We start from the raw sequence: 7278 nt of genomic DNA on the forward strand, positions 1-7278 counted from the left end.
CCGTGTAGATGGAGATGTACGTTGGTGTTATGGTAGAGCAGATTGAAGCTATCTAGATGGAGATGTACGTTGGTGTTATGGTAGAGAGGATTGAAGCCGTCTAGATGGAGATGTACGTTGGTGTTATGGTAGAGCGGATTGAAGCTGTCTAGATGGAGATGTACGTTGGTGTTATGGTAGAGCGGATTGAAGCTGTCTAGATGGAGATGTACGTTGGTGTTATGGTAGAGCGGATTGAAGCTGTCTAGATGGAGATGTACGTTGGTGTTATGGTAGAGCGGATTGAAGCTGTCTAGATGGAGATGTACGTTGGTGTTATGGTAGAGCGGATTGAAGCTGTCTAGATGGAGATGTACGTTGGTGTTATGGTAGAGCAGATTGAAGCCGTCTAGATGGAGATGTACGTTGGTGTTATGGTAGAGCGGATTGAAGCTGTCTAGATGGAGAAGTACGTTGGTGTTATGGTAGAGCGGATTGAAGCTGTCTAGATGGAGATGTACGTTGGTGTTATGGTGGAGCGGATTGTAGCCGTCTAGATGGAGATGTACGTTGGTGTTATGGTAGAGCGGATTGAAGCCGTGTAGATGGAGATGTACGTTGGTGTTATGGTACAGCGGATTGAAGCCGTGTAGATGGAGATGTACGTTGGTGTTATGGTAGAGCAGATTGAAGCCGTGTAGATGGAGATGTACGTTGGTGTTATGGTAGACCGGATTGAAGCTGTCTAGATGGAGATGTACGTTGGTGTTATGGTAGACCGGATTGAAGCTGTCTAGATGGAGATGTACGTTGGTGTTATGGTAGAGCGGATTGAAGCCGTCTAGATGGAGATGTACGTTGGTGTTATGGTAGAGCAGATTGAAGCCGTCTAGATGGAGATGTACGTTGGTGTTATGGTAGAGCGGATTGAAGCTGTCTAGATGGAGAAGTACGTTGGTGTTATGGTAGAGCGGATTGAAGCCGTGTAGATGGAGATGTACGTTGGTGTTATGGTAGAGCGGATTGAAGCCGTGTAGATGGAGATGTACGTTGGTGTTATGGTAGAGCAGATTGAAGCTATCTAGATGGAGATGTACGTTGGTGTTATGGTAGAGAGGATTGAAGCCGTCTAGATGGAGATGTACGTTGGTGTTATGGTAGAGCGGATTGAAGCTGTCTAGATGGAGATGTACGTTGGTGTTATGGTAGAGCGGATTGAAGCTGTCTAGATGGAGATGTACGTTGGTGTTATGGTAGAGCGGATTGAAGCTGTCTAGATGGAGATGTACGTCGGTGTTATGGTAGAGCGGATTGAAGCCGTCTAGATGGAGATGTACGTTGGTGTTATGGTAGAGCAGATTGAAGCCGTCTAGATGGAGATGTACGTTGGTGTTATGGTAGAGCGGATTGAAGCTGTCTAGATGGAGAAGTACGTTGGTGTTATGGTAGAGCGGATTGAAGCTGTCTAGATGGAGATGTACGTTGGTGTTATGGTGGAGCGGATTGAAGCCGTCTAGATGGAGATGTACGTTGGTGTTATGGTAGAGCGGATTGAAGCTGTCTAGATGGAGATGTACGTTGGTGTTATGGTAGAGCGGATTGAAGCCGTGTAGATGGAGATGTACGTTGGTGTTATGGTACAGCGGATTGAAGCCGTGTAGATGGAGATGTACGTTGGTGTTATGGTAGAGCAGATTGAAGCCGTGTAGATGGAGATGTACGTTGGTGTTATGGTAGACCGGATTGAAGCCGTCTAGATGGAGATGTACGTTGGTGTTATGGTAGAGCGGATTGAAGCTGTCTAGATGGAGATGTACGTTGGTGTTATGGTAGAGCGGATTGAAGCCGTGTAGATGGAGATGTACGTTGGTGTTATGGTACAGCGGATTGAAGCCGTGTAGATGGAGATGTACGTTGGTGTTATGGTAGAGCGGATTGAAGCCGTGTAGATGGAGATGTACGTTGGTGTTATGGTAGAGCGGATTGAAGCCGTCTAGATGGAGATGTACGTTGGTGTTATGGTAGAGCGGATTGAAGCCGTGTAGATGGAGATGTACGTTGGTGTTATGGTAGAGCGGATTGAAGCTGTCTAGATGGAGATGTACGTTGGTGTTATGGAAGAGCGGATTGAAGCTGTCTAGATGGAGATGTACGTTGGTGTTATGGTAGAGCGGATTGAAGCTGTCTAGATGGAGATGTACGTTGGTGTTATGGTAGAGCGGATTGAACCCGTGTAGATGGAGATGTACGTTGGTGTTATGGTAGAGCAGATTGAAGCCGTGTAGATGGAGATGTACGTTGGTGTTATGGTAGACCGGATTGAATCTGTCTACATGGAGATGTACGTTGGTGTTATGGTAGAGCGGATTGAAGCTGTCTACATGGAGATGTACGTTGGTGTTATGGTAGAGCGGATTGAAGCTGTCTAGATGGAGATGTACGTTGGTGTTATGGTAGAGCGGATTGAAGCTGTCTAGATGGAGATGTACGTTGGTGTTATGGAAGAGCGGATTGAAGCTGTCTAGATGGAGATGTACGTTGGTGTTATGGTAGAGCGGATTGAAGCTGTCTAGATGGAGATGTACGTTGGTGTTATGGTAGAGCGGATTGAAGCTGTCTAGATGGAGATGTACGTTGGTGTTATGGTAGAGCAGATTGAAGCCGTCTAGATGGAGATGTACATTGGTGTTATGGTAGAGCGGATTGAAGCTGTCTAGATGGAGAAGTACGTTGGTGTTATGGTAGAGCGGATTGAAGCCGTCTAGATGGAGATGTACGTTGGTGTTATGGTAGAGCGGATTGAAGCTGTCTAGATGGAGAAGTATGTTGGTGTTATGGTAGAGCGGATTGAAGCCGTGTAGATGGAGATGTACGTTGGTGTTATGGTAGAGCGGATTGAAGCCGTCTAGATGGAGATGTACGTTGGTGTTATGGTAGAGCGGATTGAAACTGTCTAGATGGAGATGTACGTTGGTGTTATGGTAGAGCGGATTGAAGCCGTCTAGATGGAGATGTACGTTGGTGTTATGGTAGAGCGGATTGAAGCCGTCTAGATGGAGATGTACTTTGGTGTTATGGTAGAGCGGATTGAAGCCGTCTAGATGGAGATGTACGTTGGTGTTATGGTAGAGCGGATTGAAGCTGTCTAGATGGAGATGTACGTTGGTGTTATGGTAGAGCGGATTGAAGCCGTCTAGATGGAGATGTACGTTGGTGTTATGGTAGAGCGGATTGAAGCTGTCTACATGGAGATGTACGTTGGTGTTATGGTAGAGCGGATTGAAGCTATCTATATGGAGATGTACGTTGGTGTTATGGTACAGCGGATTGAAGCTGTCTAGATGGAGATGTACGTTGGTGTTATGGTAGAGCGGATTGAAGCCGTGTAGATGGAGATGTACGTTGGTGTTATGGTAGAGCGGATTGAAGCCGTGTAGATGGAGATGTACGTTGGTGTTATGGTAGAGCGGATTGAAGCTGTCTAGATGGAGATGTACGTTGGTGTTATGGAAGAGCGGATTGAAGCTGTCTAGATGGAGATGTACGTTGGTGTTATGGTAGAGCGGATTGAAGCTGTCTAGATGGAGATGTACGTTGGTGTTATGGTAGAGCGGATTGAACCCGTGTAGATGGAGATGTACGTTGGTGTTATGGTAGAGCGGATTGAAGCTGTCTAGATGGAGATGTACGTTGGTGTTATGGTAGAGCGGATTGAAGCTGTCTAGATGGAGATGTACGTTGGTGTTATGGTAGACCGGATTGAAGCTGTCTACATGGTGATGTATGTTGGTGTTATGGTAGAGCGGATTGAAGCTGTCTAGATGGAGATGTACGTTGGTGTTATGGTAGAGCAGATTGAAGCTGTCTAGATGGAGATGTACGTTGGTGTTATGGTAGAGCGGATTGAAGCTGTCTAGATGGAGATGTACGTTGGTGTTATGGTAGAGCGGATTGAAGCTGTCTAGATGGAGATGTACGTTGGTATTATGGTAGAGCAGATTGAAGCCGTGTAGATGGAGATGTACGCTGGTGTTATGGTAGAGCTGATTGAAGCCGTGTAGATGGAGATGTACGTTGGTGTTATGGTAGAGCGGACTGAAGCCGTGTAGATGGAGATGTACGTTGGTGTTATGGTAGAGCGGACTGAAGCTGTCTAGATGGACCATGTTATGGTTGACCACCCTTAGTCCAACCCATCTAGTTAGATCCCTTAAGGTAGGCGGCCATGTCTAGACCGACAGTAACAGTAGTTAGACGCCAGTGTTAGAGCGGCGGGAGTGTGGTCGACGGTCACATGAGTCTTTCACGTTTTTTTGGTGCCGAATGTCGCAGGGGTCCATGTGGACACTGGATATGTACCCAGTGTCCCCTCACACGGCTCGCTGCCCCCAGCACACTATTAGAATCTCACTCTATGTCCACTTGGATAGTAAAGTACGAACCAGGTCATTCTGTGATATCCGTCCCCAAAAAATGTGAAAAACTCATGTCTACCGCGCTCCCGTCTAATGCTGGCGTCTAACTTCCGTTACTGTCAATCCATCGACAATTATAAAACAGTTCCACCCTGACATTTCCCAATATGGCATTATTCCCAGTGGAAGCATTTGAACGCCCAACAATTTATGGGCATGCTCATGAAAACGCCCTGCGTACCCCTGTGAACACAGGCGCGTCGATACCTGCTCTGGGCGGGCGGCAATTATATGCAGCCTAGCCAGCAGGTCTGAATGAGGCCCTTTGGTATGATAAGAATGAAGCTGCAGAGGGGAGACATCTAGTGGACACACTGAGGTAATGCGGCTTGTAATGCTGCAGGGTTCTCCACTCATTCTGCTCCAGCTCTTCCCCATTCAGGAATGATTATTGCTCAGCAAGACTGCGTGTACATTATTAGGTCGACAGCCAAACAAACAACCCCTCATTTTCCCCTGGTGAGGTGACCCCCTTGGGTGCGAGGTACGCGGCCCTATGCCCGGGTATGACAGGGCTGGCTGCAGAATGGTGAGTGGGCCGGTCCCCCCGCGGTACCTTCTGCTGGTTCCGGCACTGGCCCCTCTGAAGCAATGCCCACTCCCTCACAGCGGGGATGGGGTGCCATTTCAGGTGATAGTAAATGTGACACTTTAACCCCTTGTAGTCATTTTGTTTCTGTCGCTCAGCTGGTCATGAATTTCTGTGAGGGGGGCGTCAGCTTTGCATCCTCTCCAGGGTGGCCTCCTACCTCTCTAACCGCTTCTTCTCTGTCTCCTTCCATGACTCCGCCCCCCCTCACTTCCCCTAACTGTGGGTGCCCCCCCCCCTCAAAAAAATTCTTGAACCTCTCCTAGGTGACCTCATCAGCTAGTTTGGCCTCCAATATCATCTCTCTGCTGATGATACTCAGATCTACCTCTCCCAACCTCTCCCGCTCTCCCCACTCGTAGGTCCTGCTGTCTGGCTGTCTCACCCTCCCACATAACCTCCCCCCCACACTCTATTGATGGCACTGCTGTCTCCTCTATCCCCCAAGTGCACTGTTCTGGAGTAATCCTCGTATCCCCCCCCCCCCCACACACACACACACACACCCCCCCCGTCTCCTTCACACCTCACACTCAGCACCTCTCACAGTCACGGCACTTCTGTCTGAGAGATATCTCCAGGATCAGACACTTCCTCACCCAGGATGCTATAAAGACCCAGATCCGCTCATTGGTCATCTCCAGTTTGGACTACCTACTTTCTGGCCTCCCTGACTTCTGCCTCTCTCCTCTCCAATCTGTCCTTAATGCTGCTGCCCGGCTCATCTTCCTCTCCAAACGCACTACCTCCCCTCTTCTACCATCCCGGCGCTTCCTCCCGACTCTAGCTTCTCACACTCACTTACAAAGCCGTCACCCATTCCTCTCCCACCTACATATCTGACCTCGTCTCTCTTTACACTCCTACCCGTCCTCTTGACCCCACTAATGCACACCACCTCTCCTCCTCCTCCCACTCCTACCTCCAAGACTTTTCACGTGCTGCTCCGTACCGCTGGAACTCTCTACCTCTTTCCCTCAGACTCTCCACCTCTCTACTCTACAAAACTTCAAATGAGCTCTCAAGACCCCACTCCTTCCTCAAACCCAGCGGTCCCTCATTTTAACCCTCTGTCCCATGCTCACTGTGACCCCCCCTGTCTGTACGGCTGCCCCTCCCCTGTAGAATGTGCAGGGCCCTCTCTCCTCATGTGATTATCTCCTACTCCATACTATGCCCTACAGCCGCACCTACCCCTGGTTACTGCCCCCCTGATGCTAGTGCCCTGTCCCCTGGTGTAGCGATGTGTATGTATCCTGTACGTGTCCTGCATTGTCTTGTACTTGCGTTTTGTCTGTCCCTTTGTGTATGTACATTGTCAGGTGCCGCAGGACCCGCGTGGTGCCATATGAATAAATGATGATATAACAATAATAATTATTAGAGATGAGCGGTATGGATTCCTCGGAGCTGTGAGTACCTGGGAGGAGATGTAACAGGGAGACATTTTTTAGAACGTGCAATTTTTGGTCAAAATCGGACAAAATTGCACATTTACCAAAAATCGCACATGTATTAGGGTGTGATGTGTTGTAAGAATTGCACGTTTTGCCGTGACTCAAAAAATCATGGGTCTAGGTCGACATGGGAAAAGGTCGACGGTTATAGGTCGAAAGGTCATTAGTTCGACAGGTCGTTAGTTCGACAATGTCTAGGTCGATAGTCAAAAGGTCGACATGGGGTTTTTCACAGTTTTTTTACCTGGATGTCAACACAGTCGACATGGACACAGTATAAAGTGCACCGCATCCCCTCGCTGCACTCGCAATGCATTAGGCACACTATTTTAATCTTCCACCACACCCTGTCGGCACATGTCGGCTCCAAAATAAGTGAAAAACCCCATGTCGACCTTTTGACTGTCGTCCTAGACACTGATGAACTAACGGCATGTCGAACTAATGACCTTTCGACTTAGAACCATGTTGACCTAGACCCATGTCGACCTTTTCCCATGTCATCCTAATGGTGTTGACCTAATGACTGTTGACCATCATGCTGTAGACCAAATGACCGCATCCCGTACAGATTAGTGAGATCCGCGTACAGGTCAGTGAGATTCCGGCACAGGTCAGTGAGATCCGCGTACAGATTAGTGAGATCCGTGTACAGATCCATGAGATCCGCTTATAGATCAGTGAGATCCACACAGAGATCAGTGAGATCCGCGCACAGGTCAGTGAGATCCGCGCACAGGTCAGTGAGATCCACGCACAGGTCAGTGAGATCCGCGCA

Source organism: Crinia signifera, chromosome 4 (assembly GCF_055691185.1).
Source record: "Crinia signifera chromosome 4, ASM5569118v1, whole genome shotgun sequence".
Taxonomy (NCBI): Eukaryota; Metazoa; Chordata; class Amphibia; order Anura; family Myobatrachidae; genus Crinia; species Crinia signifera.